Consider the following 16,823-nt stretch of genomic DNA (forward strand, 5'->3'; position numbering starts at 1 on the left):
ATCAACATGAGTCCTTGTAGATGGCAGCCTCCGGTTTTTAAAGACTTCTATTGGTCTCTAGTGGACAACAGAGGTAACTGCAGGATTGGAGCCAGAATAGTGTAACTGCAGTTCAAAACGACATATTTTTTTGATTTCCCATAGAAAGTGTGTGTCCAGCCACGTGTCAGTCCAAGTGGCAGGATTTAGTAATTCTGGTAATAGTTAAATGTAAGTCATTCACAAATATTAAGTCGCAACATTTCAGTCTGACTAACCTTGGAAGATTACACGAAGACAATGTCCAGATATGCAGACGCACGCATATATCTAGCGTATAAGAAATTTCTTTGCACAAACTGTTGAGTCAAATGACATTTGTTTTTCACAGCTTCAGGGGGTGCACCGTTCCTAGAAATACTGCAATACCAGGTCGATGCGTGGAGTGGACGGAGCAAGCCCCTATTCCATCTCCCTGCTCCAAAAATCAATTTAATATATGGTCCCCGGGTAGGGGACGTATCAGATATTAAACTGATAAGAACAGATACTACACTTGATCTTAGCCAAAAGGCCGAGAAGCGATACCCACATATCGCACGACAGAAACGACTCATTCTGCTTACTGCAACTCTAACTCATGGTTACAATGAAGAACACAGTCGCCTTCTAACAAATGGTAGAGGACAGGTCGATGTTTTACTGACGTTTTACCTCCGAAACATCACAATATAACTATGGTCGGCATGTTTCAGTTTTTAAACGGCGCCACATATATGACGACACTTTAGTTTCTGAAACGCCGGTCAGCGCATGCCGGTTAATGAGATTCAAAATCACGTGGTCGCCTGCAGTCCAATCAGCGGTCGTTGAGACGGAGCGTCTTCAATTCATTTTTATAACTTTCTTGGCGTTATAATTGTTTTCATAATATGATAATTACATACTGTTAAATTTTTAATGTTTCTCCTCCCGGTAACTGTATTCCTGTTATGTCTGGGCTTTCCCTAATTGCACAAGCCAACGGTTCTACATATAACATGTACAGTAAGACTGAGAGGGGGCGACCTTGGCACAGACCTCTCATTTGTCTTTCATCCCAGCTTTTTTGGGGGTGACTGGGTGGGGGGATATTGCTCACAGCAAATTCCTAAAAACTCCTATTGATCATTGTTGCTCCCATAGATACATTTCAGTTTACCAGTCATGAGGCTCCAAATTATACCAGGAGTGGGGTTTGAACGCACGAGAGGATGCGCTCATTGGAGCTTAAGTCCAACGCCTTAACCACTCGGCCACCCTGGTGCATATATATTGTGCATGCGTGTTCCTTTAGGAAACAGGAAGATTGGTAGGAGAAAGAAACGTATTAATCTTGTTTGTTAGGATCATAGCCATAAATGGAGGACTCTTATAAAGTCCATGGATTTTCATTCACACATATTACATGAGGTATCTACTCTTTACACACTAAGGATCCACACTACCAGGGCTACGGCACACAGCTGTTTTATAAATCATCAAAACCAATACTATCCTAAGATTTATTATATGCAAAAATGATCTGTTCCAAAATGTTTTCATGTAATCCTGAAAACAGAAAAACAATCTTCTGCACTATTAACCATCCACAAATGGAAACAACAGACAATACAGGTGATTTTAGCTAAAAAGCCAAGAAAAAATTGTGTGGTTTATTTTTTTTCAAACGATGTAATTTACAGCCACAGAGGACAGAAAGCTGCAGTATGTAGAGAAAGAGAAGAGTTAAACCTATAATCAACATGAGTCCTTGTAGATGGCAGCCTCCGGTTTTTAAAGACTTCTATTGGTCTCTAGTGGACAACAGAGGTAACTGCAGGATTGGAGCCAGAATAGTGTAACTGCAGTTCAAAACGACATATTTTTTTGATTTCCCATAGAAAGTGTGTGTCCAGCCACGTGTCAGTCCAAGTGGCAGGATTTAGTAATTCTGGTAATAGTTAAATGTAAGTCATTCACAAATATTAAGTCGCAACATTTCAGTCTGACTAACCTTGGAAGATTACACGAAGACAATGTCCAGATATGCAGACGCACGCATATATCTAGCGTATAAGAAATTTCTTTGCACAAACTGTTGAGTCAAATGACATTTGTTTTTCACAGCTTCAGGGGGTGCACCGTTCCTAGAAATACTGCAATACCAGGTCGATGCGTGGAGTGGACGGAGCAAGCCCCTATTCCATCTCCCTGCTCCAAAAATCAATTTAATATATGGTCCCCGGGTAGGGGACGTATCAGATATTAAACTGATAAGAACAGATACTACACTTGATCTTAGCCAAAAGGCCGAGAAGCGATACCCACATATCGCACGACAGAAACGACTCATTCTGCTTACTGCAACTCTAACTCATGGTTACAATGAAGAACACAGTCGCCTTCTAACAAATGGTAGAGGACAGGTCGATGTTTTACTGACGTTTTACCTCCGAAACATCACAATATAACTATGGTCGGCATGTTTCAGTTTTTAAACGGCGCCACATATATGACGACACTTTAGTTTCTGAAACGCCGGTCAGCGCATGCCGGTTAATGAGATTCAAAATCACGTGGTCGCCTGCAGTCCAATCAGCGGTCGTTGAGACGGAGCGTCTTCAATTCATTTTTATAACTTTCTTGGCGTTATAATTGTTTTCATAATATGATAATTACATACTGTTAAATTTTTAATGTTTCTCCTCCCGGTAACTGTATTCCTGTTATGTCTGGGCTTTCCCTAATTGCACAAGCCAACGGTTCTACATATAACATGTACAGTAAGACTGAGAGGGGGCGACCTTGGCACAGACCTCTCATTTGTCTTTCATCCCAGCTTTTTTGGGGGTGACTGGGTGGGGGGATATTGCTCACAGCAAATTCCTAAAAACTCCTATTGATCATTGTTGCTCCCATAGATACATTTCAGTTTACCAGTCATGAGGCTCCAAATTATACCAGGAGTGGGGTTTGAACGCACGAGAGGATGCGCTCATTGGAGCTTAAGTCCAACGCCTTAACCACTCGGCCACCCTGGTGCATATATATTGTGCATGCGTGTTCCTTTAGGAAACAGGAAGATTGGTAGGAGAAAGAAACGTATTAATCTTGTTTGTTAGGATCATAGCCATAAATGGAGGACTCTTATAAAGTCCATGGATTTTCATTCACACATATTACATGAGGTATCTACTCTTTACACACTAAGGATCCACACTACCAGGGCTACGGCACACAGCTGTTTTATAAATCATCAAAACCAATACTATCCTAAGATTTATTATATGCAAAAATGATCTGTTCCAAAATGTTTTCATGTAATCCTGAAAACAGAAAAACAATCTTCTGCACTATTAACCATCCACAAATGGAAACAACAGACAATACAGGTGATTTTAGCTAAAAAGCCAAGAAAAAATTGTGTGGTTTATTTTTTTTCAAACGATGTAATTTACAGCCACAGAGGACAGAAAGCTGCAGTATGTAGAGAAAGAGAAGAGTTAAACCTATAATCAACATGAGTCCTTGTAGATGGCAGCCTCCGGTTTTTAAAGACTTCTATTGGTCTCTAGTGGACAACAGAGGTAACTGCAGGATTGGAGCCAGAATAGTGTAACTGCAGTTCAAAACGACATATTTTTTTGATTTCCCATAGAAAGTGTGTGTCCAGCCACGTGTCAGTCCAAGTGGCAGGATTTAGTAATTCTGGTAATAGTTAAATGTAAGTCATTCACAAATATTAAGTCGCAACATTTCAGTCTGACTAACCTTGGAAGATTACACGAAGACAATGTCCAGATATGCAGACGCACGCATATATCTAGCGTATAAGAAATTTCTTTGCACAAACTGTTGAGTCAAATGACATTTGTTTTTCACAGCTTCAGGGGGTGCACCGTTCCTAGAAATACTGCAATACCAGGTCGATGCGTGGAGTGGACGGAGCAAGCCCCTATTCCATCTCCCTGCTCCAAAAATCAATTTAATATATGGTCCCCGGGTAGGGGACGTATCAGATATTAAACTGATAAGAACAGATACTACACTTGATCTTAGCCAAAAGGCCGAGAAGCGATACCCACATATCGCACGACAGAAACGACTCATTCTGCTTACTGCAACTCTAACTCATGGTTACAATGAAGAACACAGTCGCCTTCTAACAAATGGTAGAGGACAGGTCGATGTTTTACTGACGTTTTACCTCCGAAACATCACAATATAACTATGGTCGGCATGTTTCAGTTTTTAAACGGCGCCACATATATGACGACACTTTAGTTTCTGAAACGCCGGTCAGCGCATGCCGGTTAATGAGATTCAAAATCACGTGGTCGCCTGCAGTCCAATCAGCGGTCGTTGAGACGGAGCGTCTTCAATTCATTTTTATAACTTTCTTGGCGTTATAATTGTTTTCATAATATGATAATTACATACTGTTAAATTTTTAATGTTTCTCCTCCCGGTAACTGTATTCCTGTTATGTCTGGGCTTTCCCTAATTGCACAAGCCAACGGTTCTACATATAACATGTACAGTAAGACTGAGAGGGGGCGACCTTGGCACAGACCTCTCATTTGTCTTTCATCCCAGCTTTTTTGGGGGTGACTGGGTGGGGGGATATTGCTCACAGCAAATTCCTAAAAACTCCTATTGATCATTGTTGCTCCCATAGATACATTTCAGTTTACCAGTCATGAGGCTCCAAATTATACCAGGAGTGGGGTTTGAACGCACGAGAGGATGCGCTCATTGGAGCTTAAGTCCAACGCCTTAACCACTCGGCCACCCTGGTGCATATATATTGTGCATGCGTGTTCCTTTAGGAAACAGGAAGATTGGTAGGAGAAAGAAACGTATTAATCTTGTTTGTTAGGATCATAGCCATAAATGGAGGACTCTTATAAAGTCCATGGATTTTCATTCACACATATTACATGAGGTATCTACTCTTTACACACTAAGGATCCACACTACCAGGGCTACGGCACACAGCTGTTTTATAAATCATCAAAACCAATACTATCCTAAGATTTATTATATGCAAAAATGATCTGTTCCAAAATGTTTTCATGTAATCCTGAAAACAGAAAAACAATCTTCTGCACTATTAACCATCCACAAATGGAAACAACAGACAATACAGGTGATTTTAGCTAAAAAGCCAAGAAAAAATTGTGTGGTTTATTTTTTTTCAAACGATGTAATTTACAGCCACAGAGGACAGAAAGCTGCAGTATGTAGAGAAAGAGAAGAGTTAAACCTATAATCAACATGAGTCCTTGTAGATGGCAGCCTCCGGTTTTTAAAGACTTCTATTGGTCTCTAGTGGACAACAGAGGTAACTGCAGGATTGGAGCCAGAATAGTGTAACTGCAGTTCAAAACGACATATTTTTTTGATTTCCCATAGAAAGTGTGTGTCCAGCCACGTGTCAGTCCAAGTGGCAGGATTTAGTAATTCTGGTAATAGTTAAATGTAAGTCATTCACAAATATTAAGTCGCAACATTTCAGTCTGACTAACCTTGGAAGATTACACGAAGACAATGTCCAGATATGCAGACGCACGCATATATCTAGCGTATAAGAAATTTCTTTGCACAAACTGTTGAGTCAAATGACATTTGTTTTTCACAGCTTCAGGGGGTGCACCGTTCCTAGAAATACTGCAATACCAGGTCGATGCGTGGAGTGGACGGAGTAAGCCCCTATTCCATCTCCCTGCTCCAAAAATCAATTTAATATATGGTCCCCGGGTAGGGGACGTATCAGATATTAAACTGATAAGAACAGATACTACACTTGATCTTAGCCAAAAGGCCGAGAAGCGATACCCACATATCGCACGACAGAAACGACTCATTCTGCTTACTGCAACTCTAACTCATGGTTACAATGAAGAACACAGTCGCCTTCTAACAAATGGTAGAGGACAGGTCGATGTTTTACTGACGTTTTACCTCCGAAACATCACAATATAACTATGGTCGGCATGTTTCAGTTTTTAAACGGCGCCACATATATGACGACACTTTAGTTTCTGAAACGCCGGTCAGCGCATGCCGGTTAATGAGATTCAAAATCACGTGGTCGCCTGCAGTCCAATCAGCGGTCGTTGAGACGGAGCGTCTTCAATTCATTTTTATAACTTTCTTGGCGTTATAATTGTTTTCATAATATGATAATTACATACTGTTAAATTTTTAATGTTTCTCCTCCCGGTAACTGTATTCCTGTTATGTCTGGGCTTTCCCTAATTGCACAAGCCAACGGTTCTACATATAACATGTACAGTAAGACTGAGAGGGGGCGACCTTGGCACAGACCTCTCATTTGTCTTTCATCCCAGCTTTTTTGGGGGTGACTGGGTGGGGGGATATTGCTCACAGCAAATTCCTAAAAACTCCTATTGATCATTGTTGCTCCCATAGATACATTTCAGTTTACCAGTCATGAGGCTCCAAATTATACCAGGAGTGGGGTTTGAACGCACGAGAGGATGCGCTCATTGGAGCTTAAGTCCAACGCCTTAACCACTCGGCCACCCTGGTGCATATATATTGTGCATGCGTGTTCCTTTAGGAAACAGGAAGATTGGTAGGAGAAAGAAACGTATTAATCTTGTTTGTTAGGATCATAGCCATAAATGGAGGACTCTTATAAAGTCCATGGATTTTCATTCACACATATTACATGAGGTATCTACTCTTTACACACTAAGGATCCACACTACCAGGGCTACGGCACACAGCTGTTTTATAAATCATCAAAACCAATACTATCCTAAGATTTATTATATGCAAAAATGATCTGTTCCAAAATGTTTTCATGTAATCCTGAAAACAGAAAAACAATCTTCTGCACTATTAACCATCCACAAATGGAAACAACAGACAATACAGGTGATTTTAGCTAAAAAGCCAAGAAAAAATTGTGTGGTTTATTTTTTTTCAAACGATGTAATTTACAGCCACAGAGGACAGAAAGCTGCAGTATGTAGAGAAAGAGAAGAGTTAAACCTATAATCAACATGAGTCCTTGTAGATGGCAGCCTCCGGTTTTTAAAGACTTCTATTGGTCTCTAGTGGACAACAGAGGTAACTGCAGGATTGGAGCCAGAATAGTGTAACTGCAGTTCAAAACGACATATTTTTTTGATTTCCCATAGAAAGTGTGTGTCCAGCCACGTGTCAGTCCAAGTGGCAGGATTTAGTAATTCTGGTAATAGTTAAATGTAAGTCATTCACAAATATTAAGTCGCAACATTTCAGTCTGACTAACCTTGGAAGATTACACGAAGACAATGTCCAGATATGCAGACGCACGCATATATCTAGCGTATAAGAAATTTCTTTGCACAAACTGTTGAGTCAAATGACATTTGTTTTTCACAGCTTCAGGGGGTGCACCGTTCCTAGAAATACTGCAATACCAGGTCGATGCGTGGAGTGGACGGAGCAAGCCCCTATTCCATCTCCCTGCTCCAAAAATCAATTTAATATATGGTCCCCGGGTAGGGGACGTATCAGATATTAAACTGATAAGAACAGATACTACACTTGATCTTAGCCAAAAGGCCGAGAAGCGATACCCACATATCGCACGACAGAAACGACTCATTCTGCTTACTGCAACTCTAACTCATGGTTACAATGAAGAACACAGTCGCCTTCTAACAAATGGTAGAGGACAGGTCGATGTTTTACTGACGTTTTACCTCCGAAACATCACAATATAACTATGGTCGGCATGTTTCAGTTTTTAAACGGCGCCACATATATGACGACACTTTAGTTTCTGAAACGCCGGTCAGCGCATGCCGGTTAATGAGATTCAAAATCACGTGGTCGCCTGCAGTCCAATCAGCGGTCGTTGAGACGGAGCGTCTTCAATTCATTTTTATAACTTTCTTGGCGTTATAATTGTTTTCATAATATGATAATTACATACTGTTAAATTTTTAATGTTTCTCCTCCCGGTAACTGTATTCCTGTTATGTCTGGGCTTTCCCTAATTGCACAAGCCAACGGTTCTACATATAACATGTACAGTAAGACTGAGAGGGGGCGACCTTGGCACAGACCTCTCATTTGTCTTTCATCCCAGCTTTTTTGGGGGTGACTGGGTGGGGGGATATTGCTCACAGCAAATTCCTAAAAACTCCTATTGATCATTGTTGCTCCCATAGATACATTTCAGTTTACCAGTCATGAGGCTCCAAATTATACCAGGAGTGGGGTTTGAACGCACGAGAGGATGCGCTCATTGGAGCTTAAGTCCAACGCCTTAACCACTCGGCCACCCTGGTGCATATATATTGTGCATGCGTGTTCCTTTAGGAAACAGGAAGATTGGTAGGAGAAAGAAACGTATTAATCTTGTTTGTTAGGATCATAGCCATAAATGGAGGACTCTTATAAAGTCCATGGATTTTCATTCACACATATTACATGAGGTATCTACTCTTTACACACTAAGGATCCACACTACCAGGGCTACGGCACACAGCTGTTTTATAAATCATCAAAACCAATACTATCCTAAGATTTATTATATGCAAAAATGATCTGTTCCAAAATGTTTTCATGTAATCCTGAAAACAGAAAAACAATCTTCTGCACTATTAACCATCCACAAATGGAAACAACAGACAATACAGGTGATTTTAGCTAAAAAGCCAAGAAAAAATTGTGTGGTTTATTTTTTTTCAAACGATGTAATTTACAGCCACAGAGGACAGAAAGCTGCAGTATGTAGAGAAAGAGAAGAGTTAAACCTATAATCAACATGAGTCCTTGTAGATGGCAGCCTCCGGTTTTTAAAGACTTCTATTGGTCTCTAGTGGACAACAGAGGTAACTGCAGGATTGGAGCCAGAATAGTGTAACTGCAGTTCAAAACGACATATTTTTTTGATTTCCCATAGAAAGTGTGTGTCCAGCCACGTGTCAGTCCAAGTGGCAGGATTTAGTAATTCTGGTAATAGTTAAATGTAAGTCATTCACAAATATTAAGTCGCAACATTTCAGTCTGACTAACCTTGGAAGATTACACGAAGACAATGTCCAGATATGCAGACGCACGCATATATCTAGCGTATAAGAAATTTCTTTGCACAAACTGTTGAGTCAAATGACATTTGTTTTTCACAGCTTCAGGGGGTGCACCGTTCCTAGAAATACTGCAATACCAGGTCGATGCGTGGAGTGGACGGAGCAAGCCCCTATTCCATCTCCCTGCTCCAAAAATCAATTTAATATATGGTCCCCGGGTAGGGGACGTATCAGATATTAAACTGATAAGAACAGATACTACACTTGATCTTAGCCAAAAGGCCGAGAAGCGATACCCACATATCGCACGACAGAAACGACTCATTCTGCTTACTGCAACTCTAACTCATGGTTACAATGAAGAACACAGTCGCCTTCTAACAAATGGTAGAGGACAGGTCGATGTTTTACTGACGTTTTACCTCCGAAACATCACAATATAACTATGGTCGGCATGTTTCAGTTTTTAAACGGCGCCACATATATGACGACACTTTAGTTTCTGAAACGCCGGTCAGCGCATGCCGGTTAATGAGATTCAAAATCACGTGGTCGCCTGCAGTCCAATCAGCGGTCGTTGAGACGGAGCGTCTTCAATTCATTTTTATAACTTTCTTGGCGTTATAATTGTTTTCATAATATGATAATTACATACTGTTAAATTTTTAATGTTTCTCCTCCCGGTAACTGTATTCCTGTTATGTCTGGGCTTTCCCTAATTGCACAAGCCAACGGTTCTACATATAACATGTACAGTAAGACTGAGAGGGGGCGACCTTGGCACAGACCTCTCATTTGTCTTTCATCCCAGCTTTTTTGGGGGTGACTGGGTGGGGGGATATTGCTCACAGCAAATTCCTAAAAACTCCTATTGATCATTGTTGCTCCCATAGATACATTTCAGTTTACCAGTCATGAGGCTCCAAATTATACCAGGAGTGGGGTTTGAACGCACGAGAGGATGCGCTCATTGGAGCTTAAGTCCAACGCCTTAACCACTCGGCCACCCTGGTGCATATATATTGTGCATGCGTGTTCCTTTAGGAAACAGGAAGATTGGTAGGAGAAAGAAACGTATTAATCTTGTTTGTTAGGATCATAGCCATAAATGGAGGACTCTTATAAAGTCCATGGATTTTCATTCACACATATTACATGAGGTATCTACTCTTTACACACTAAGGATCCACACTACCAGGGCTACGGCACACAGCTGTTTTATAAATCATCAAAACCAATACTATCCTAAGATTTATTATATGCAAAAATGATCTGTTCCAAAATGTTTTCATGTAATCCTGAAAACAGAAAAACAATCTTCTGCACTATTAACCATCCACAAATGGAAACAACAGACAATACAGGTGATTTTAGCTAAAAAGCCAAGAAAAAATTGTGTGGTTTATTTTTTTTCAAACGATGTAATTTACAGCCACAGAGGACAGAAAGCTGCAGTATGTAGAGAAAGAGAAGAGTTAAACCTATAATCAACATGAGTCCTTGTAGATGGCAGCCTCCGGTTTTTAAAGACTTCTATTGGTCTCTAGTGGACAACAGAGGTAACTGCAGGATTGGAGCCAGAATAGTGTAACTGCAGTTCAAAACGACATATTTTTTTGATTTCCCATAGAAAGTGTGTGTCCAGCCACGTGTCAGTCCAAGTGGCAGGATTTAGTAATTCTGGTAATAGTTAAATGTAAGTCATTCACAAATATTAAGTCGCAACATTTCAGTCTGACTAACCTTGGAAGATTACACGAAGACAATGTCCAGATATGCAGACGCACGCATATATCTAGCGTATAAGAAATTTCTTTGCACAAACTGTTGAGTCAAATGACATTTGTTTTTCACAGCTTCAGGGGGTGCACCGTTCCTAGAAATACTGCAATACCAGGTCGATGCGTGGAGTGGACGGAGCAAGCCCCTATTCCATCTCCCTGCTCCAAAAATCAATTTAATATATGTTCCCCGGGTAGGGGACGTATCAGATATTAAACTGATAAGAACAGATTTTTTTTTTTTTTTCTTTTTTTTTTTTTTCTTTTTTTTTTTTTTCCTTTTTTATTTTTACTTACAACACCATCTTACATTTCCATTTGCTCAACATTCCATTGAATACTTTTCATATTTCACAAAAACATCTTTTACATCATTCATAATAATCCTTCCACCTGTCCTTAATCGTGTCTATTCCCCATCTTTGTAATTCATGCCGATATATCCCCTCAAATTCCCTCTCTATATCCTTTATTGTTCCCATCTCTTTCCATTCATACCCCCCCCTTATATACCCCTGTCTTGCCCTCCATATCTTAAGTTTTGTAATTGATAACAACATACAACGTATTTTATTTTCCTCCTTCTTTTTATCCTTAGGCCTAAGATAAGTTATTTCCTCATATGTCACAGCCTCTAGTCCCTTATACCTCCTCTTCATTCCAGCCCATACCTTTTTTGCATATTTGCACCCCCATAGGACGTGTTCAATCGTTTCTTCCTCTGTGCAATTATCCCTCGGACATTCTTTTAACTCCCCCAAATTATGTGCATACATCGTAGTCCTTACAGGTAATTTCCTATGTAGGTGCATCCAATTAAAATCTTTCAAAACATTCTTATAACTCTTATCCTGTGCGTATTCCCAAACTTCCGAACTCACTATCCCCTGGTTGTAGTTAGCATTCCTCACCAGTTTTTTATACAGAAGTTTATGATTTTGTATTGTATCCACCTCCCTGCACTCTATATGTCTCTTTCCCCACTTAACCATCCTCTGAAAGTATTCTGGTCTTGTCTCTGCCTTCGGCCCCTGATTTTCCCACCCAATTAAAAACCGGTATGGAATAGCTAACCAGAACCATAACAATATCTGACATTTATGAATATATGGCTTCTTTAACAGCGTACACACATTTGCATAAAAAATCGTATCTAACTTTAACGGAATGTTCGGTACCCCTTTTCCCCCATCGGCAACCTCCTGATACATTTGTACTCTCTTTACGTACTCGTAACCTCCCCATATAAAGTTAAATATTCCCCTCATTATTTGTGCTCTAAATACTTGTGGCATCGGGAACACATAGCCTAGATACAATAATTTCGGCACCACCTCACTCTTTATCACTAACACCTTCCCAGTAATTGTAAGCTTCCTCATTTTCCATAGTCGTAATTTCCTTCCCACCTCTGCCATCTTCCCCTTCCAGTTCCAAATAGCATCGCCCTCATTATTCCCAAAAGAAATTCCTAGAATGTCCATAGGACCTTCACACAAAGTATAATCACAAATATTTTCCCTTCTACCTTCCCACGTCCCCAAGTACTTATATTTTGTCTTTTCCTTATTTATTTTTGATCCTGTAACTTCTTCATATATTTTTAATATTTCCACAACTTCTCTTAAACTGTCGTCGTCCGCTAAATATAGTATAGTATCATCCGCATATTGAGATATTTTCAAACATTCCCCCCCCGGCATCATTATCCCCCTCACTCTTTTATTCTCCCGAATCGCACAAGCCAATGGTTCAACATATAATACATAGAGTACCACCGATAACGGGCACCCTTGTCTCAACCCCCTCGCTTGATGAACTTTTTCCGTGAGGAACCCGTTCAATTTGATTTTTGAATATATCTCTTTATAAAGGATCCTCACCCACCTTATAAATTGTTTTCCCAAGCCCATCTTAGTCATTACCTCCCACAAAATTTCGTAATCTAGCCTATCAAATGCCTTTTGTTGGTCTAAACTTACACAGATTGCCGCCATTTTTCTATCCTTTACATATGCAAGTATGTCTCTATGTAATTGTATATTCCATGAAATTTGTCTCCCCTTCACCCCACACGTTTGATCACTTCCCACTATATCCGACATTACCCCTACCAATCTATTTGCAATTATCTTACTTAAAATCTTATAATCTACACATAACATAGTGAGCGGTCTATAATTATCAAGTAAATGAGGATTCCCTTTCTTAAATAATAACGAAATCACACCCGTCCTCATACTCTCCGCCATCTCTTCCCCCTCTAATATTTCTTTAAAGACCTCCAACAAATGTAACCCTATCACTCCCCAAAATACCTCATAAAATTCTTTCGTTAATCCATCTATTCCTGGTACCCTATTTACCTTCATTCCCTTCACCACCTTATATGCCTCTTCCATCGTTATTTCCCTTTCCAGAAACTCCCTATCTTCCTCTACTAATCTCCTCTTTAATGACCCCAAAAGAACATCTCTTTTTTCTGTCCCTACTTTTTCTTTTCTAAATAAATCCTCGTAATATTCTTTTACTACCCCCAACATGCTTTCCCTCCCTATAATCTCCTTCCCATCCTTTTCCAATTTCTCTATAACCCCCCTTTTATCCCTACTTTTCATCTTTTTAAAAAAATATGCGGAACACCTTTCATCTTCCTCATACTCTTTCTGTTTTAATTTATATGTTTCTGCTCTTGCCTTCCTCTCTAATAACTCTTCTTGCCTCACCTTTAAGTCTTCAATTTTCAAATCTACATTTTTTTCCTTCCCCTCCTTTTGTATAACATAAATATGTTCTATCTCTTTTTGTAACATATTAAATTCTTCTTTTCTACATTTAGATCTATCTGTACAATATTCTATCGTAAATTTTTTTATCTTGCATTTTACATCCTCCCACCAATCCCCTTTTTTTCCATAAAGTTCTTTTACTTTCACCCATAAAGGGAAGATCTCTAAAAATTTATCCCTATAATCTTTTTCCTTTAACACCTCATTATTTAATTTCCAATATCCCTTCCCGTATTCCATCCCTTCTATCTCCAAATCCACCTCTACCGCCTGGTGATCCGTGAGTAGAACCGGAATCGTTTTTCCCCCTTTAATTTTACACTTTTTATCTATCAAAATATAGTCCAACCTACTCTGTACCCCCCTTGTATTTCTCCATGTATACCCTACTTTTTTCCCCAGAAGTCTGCCCATAACATCCGTTAACCCGTATTGTCTTATAAATGTCTTTAATGGGAGAGAAAATTTTTCTTTTTCTAAAGATACATTAAAATCCCCTCCCACTATAATATTTTTCCTTGTAATAAAACAAGTGTCCATCGACAAAAGGAGTTCTCTTCTTTGTTTTGGATCCACATGTGCATACACATTTATTATCCGGCTTTGGACCCCGTTTTTTTCTACATCTACCACCATCACTCTTCCCTGTATCACCGTATAACTTTCTTTTATTTTTATACTTTTATTTCCACACAACACTCCCACCCCTGTCCCATATACTCCTCCTATACTCCATGCCGATTCACCCCCCCTCCACTGCTCCGAAAAAATAACAACATCCTTCTCGTCCTTCAAATGTACCTCCTGTAATAAACATACATCAAAATTATAAAACAACAGAAATTCATATACCATTTGTCTTTTTCTGGCATTTTTTAACCCCCTTACATTTAACGTAATTATTCGGAACCTCACCATTTTGTAGTAAAAAAAAGGGTATCTATACACCTAAGCAGAGGGCACTTAATAATTTTATAACAAAGAAACAAAAGAAAAAAACAGCTACCATCTCCTAGTGGTCTTTTTTGATCTTCATATCCCCTAGAAAAAAAGGAAAACTTTACAAAATTAGAGCCGAAAAAGAAAAAAAAAGAAAAACCTCTGTCGTCCATTTTCCCCTCCCTTATTAGTCCATATTGACTTGCGCCAGCAAATTTTTTATAAATGAATCTTCCGATTTTTCTTCACTTTCTACTTCTTCTTCTTCAACGTCTCCATCACTCGTTAAATCACTCATTTGTGTGTGCATACATTCAGTCTGCGTCCCTCTCAACACATACGCTCCCCTCTCCCCTCCCTCTTCCATCCGCTCTCCTTTACCTTCTTTCAAATTAGTCTCTCCTGGAGGGACTCCCGAGCTCACTCTCCTACGCCTTTTGGCCGACTTTCTTCGTGGCTTAGCTGCCACTTCCCATATTTGTCCTTCTTCGCACTGCTTCTCCCCATTTTTCTCCCCCATCTTATCGCCTTCTTCTTTTCCTTGTTCGGCCCCATCCTCTCCCCCCCCCCCTTCTTCCTCATTAGTCTGATTCCTTTCTGCTGGTGGCGCCTCTTGTGCGCTTTCCCCAATATTTGTTCCTATATCCGTTTCTTCATACCGCTCTACCTCGGTCCCTGCTTTAGCTGCTTCCGAATATGATCTGGGCCTAGTGCAATCTCTTGCCATATGTGTATCTGAGCCACATAAGTGACACCTTCTAGGCTCTTTGCAGTCTCTTGTGATATGGCCATTTTTCCCGCAGCTCCTACACCTCACCTGCTCACAATTGTCTGCATTATGTCCCGTACTGCCGCATTTTCTGCATGCTTGTGGCTGTCCTGCATACACCAAAAAACCTCTGTCTGCTCCGATGGAAAACACTGCAGGCGGGTGGCAGTATCCATCTTCCGTTGTCATATCCATTTTAAGTTTTACCCGAAACTGTCTTTTTCCAGTCCATAGGCCTAGCCCGTCCTTTATTTTTCGTACCCCTGGGAGCACTGTAACGTACCGCCCCAGGAAGTACTTAATGGTCTCTTCTGTAACCCAGGGATTATACATGTGCACCGTTAAAATCCTATAATCGTTCCTGTATAACGGGGTTACCATATATTTTTTTAGTTCTTCATTTTCTTCTGTACCACATCTCTTTCTCACCTCCTCCGCGTACTCTCCCGTGCAAAAAGTCACGTCATAGTGCTTACTTGCCGTACTTTGCTGGAGGCAGTAGATTTCCTCTGGTTGTACCTTCAATGCATCATAAAGAATCCTTCGTCCGAAATTAATTCTGTCATGGAAATCCTTTTCTTTATCCATTAGTTCGAATCTCAAGGTATTCCTCGTTCCATACGACCATGTATTCCTCTCCGAAAAATTGGCCGACGTCGCCGCCATCCTACATTGCTTCTCGCCTTGTAACTGATAAGAACAGATACTACACTTGATCTTAGCCAAAAGGCCGAGAAGCGATACCCACATATCGCACGACAGAAACGACTCATTCTGCTTACTGCAACTCTAACTCATGGTTACAATGAAGAACACAGTCGCCTTCTAACAAATGGTAGAGGACAGGTCGATGTTTTACTGACGTTTTACCTCCGAAACATCACAATATAACTATGGTCGGCATGTTTCAGTTTTTAAACGGCGCCACATATATGACGACACTTTAGTTTCTGAAACGCCGGTCAGCGCATGCCGGTTAATGAGATTCAAAATCACGTGGTCGCCTGCAGTCCAATCAGCGGTCGTTGAGACGGAGCGTCTTCAATTCATTTTTATAACTTTCTTGGCGTTATAATTGTTTTCATAATATGATAATTACATACTGTTAAATTTTTAATGTTTCTCCTCCCGGTAACTGTATTCCTGTTATGTCTGGGCTTTCCCTAATTGCACAAGCCAACGGTTCTACATATAACATGTACAGTAAGACTGAGAGGGGGAGACCTTGGCACAGACCTCTCATTTGTCTTTCATCCCAGCTTTTTTGGGGGTGACTGGGTGGGGGGATATTGCTCACAGCAAATTCCTAAAAACTCCTATTGATCATTGTTGCTCCCATAGATACATTTCAGTTTACCAGTCATGAGGCTCCAAATTATACCAGGAGTGGGGTTTGAACGCACGAGAGGATGCGCTCATTGGAGCTTAAGTCCAACGCCTTAACCACTCGGCCACCCTGGTGCATATATATTGTGCATGCGTGTTCCTT

General features: G+C 40.3%; 1 protein-coding gene, 13 non-coding genes and 2 pseudogenes across 14 annotated transcripts in view; all 16 read right to left on the reverse strand.

Annotated features, from left to right (window-relative positions):
* Nucleotides 1–16,823, reverse strand: part of LOC146619407 (transient receptor potential cation channel subfamily V member 1-like) — a 118,960-nt gene that overhangs the window by 70,173 nt on the left and 31,964 nt on the right. The window lies entirely within an intron of this gene.
* LOC146619418 (U2 spliceosomal RNA) lies at nucleotides 375–565 on the reverse strand. The gene has a single exon (XR_014906847.1). It is a non-coding gene; the product is annotated as a U2 spliceosomal RNA (small nuclear RNA).
* Nucleotides 1,202–1,284, reverse strand: trnal-uaa (transfer RNA leucine (anticodon UAA)). The gene has a single exon. It is a non-coding gene; the product is annotated as a tRNA-Leu (tRNA).
* On the reverse strand, nucleotides 2,132–2,322 carry LOC146619420 (U2 spliceosomal RNA). The gene has a single exon (XR_014906849.1). It is a non-coding gene; the product is annotated as a U2 spliceosomal RNA (small nuclear RNA).
* trnal-uaa (transfer RNA leucine (anticodon UAA)) lies at nucleotides 2,959–3,041 on the reverse strand. The gene has a single exon. It is a non-coding gene; the product is annotated as a tRNA-Leu (tRNA).
* LOC146619422 (U2 spliceosomal RNA) lies at nucleotides 3,889–4,079 on the reverse strand. Its single transcript, XR_014906850.1, has one exon. It is a non-coding gene; the product is annotated as a U2 spliceosomal RNA (small nuclear RNA).
* Nucleotides 4,716–4,798, reverse strand: trnal-uaa (transfer RNA leucine (anticodon UAA)). The gene has a single exon. It is a non-coding gene; the product is annotated as a tRNA-Leu (tRNA).
* On the reverse strand, nucleotides 5,646–5,836 carry LOC146619424 (U2 spliceosomal RNA). Its single transcript, XR_014906861.1, has one exon. It is a non-coding gene; the product is annotated as a U2 spliceosomal RNA (small nuclear RNA).
* On the reverse strand, nucleotides 6,473–6,555 carry trnal-uaa (transfer RNA leucine (anticodon UAA)). Its single transcript has one exon. It is a non-coding gene; the product is annotated as a tRNA-Leu (tRNA).
* Nucleotides 7,403–7,593, reverse strand: LOC146619426 (U2 spliceosomal RNA). Its single transcript, XR_014906851.1, has one exon. It is a non-coding gene; the product is annotated as a U2 spliceosomal RNA (small nuclear RNA).
* Nucleotides 8,230–8,312, reverse strand: trnal-uaa (transfer RNA leucine (anticodon UAA)). The gene has a single exon. It is a non-coding gene; the product is annotated as a tRNA-Leu (tRNA).
* LOC146619428 (U2 spliceosomal RNA) lies at nucleotides 9,160–9,350 on the reverse strand. The gene has a single exon (XR_014906852.1). It is a non-coding gene; the product is annotated as a U2 spliceosomal RNA (small nuclear RNA).
* Nucleotides 9,987–10,069, reverse strand: trnal-uaa (transfer RNA leucine (anticodon UAA)). The gene has a single exon. It is a non-coding gene; the product is annotated as a tRNA-Leu (tRNA).
* LOC146619430 (U2 spliceosomal RNA) lies at nucleotides 10,917–11,088 on the reverse strand (annotated as a pseudogene).
* On the reverse strand, nucleotides 15,961–16,076 carry LOC146619431 (U2 spliceosomal RNA; annotated as a pseudogene).
* Nucleotides 16,713–16,795, reverse strand: trnal-uaa (transfer RNA leucine (anticodon UAA)). Its single transcript has one exon. It is a non-coding gene; the product is annotated as a tRNA-Leu (tRNA).

The sequence above is a fragment of the Diplotaxodon limnothrissa genome, linkage group LG14 (genome assembly GCF_057381915.1).
Source record: "Diplotaxodon limnothrissa isolate DT_005_m linkage group LG14, D_limnothrissa_male_GT1.1, whole genome shotgun sequence".
NCBI classification, from domain to species: Eukaryota; Metazoa; Chordata; class Actinopteri; order Cichliformes; family Cichlidae; genus Diplotaxodon; species Diplotaxodon limnothrissa.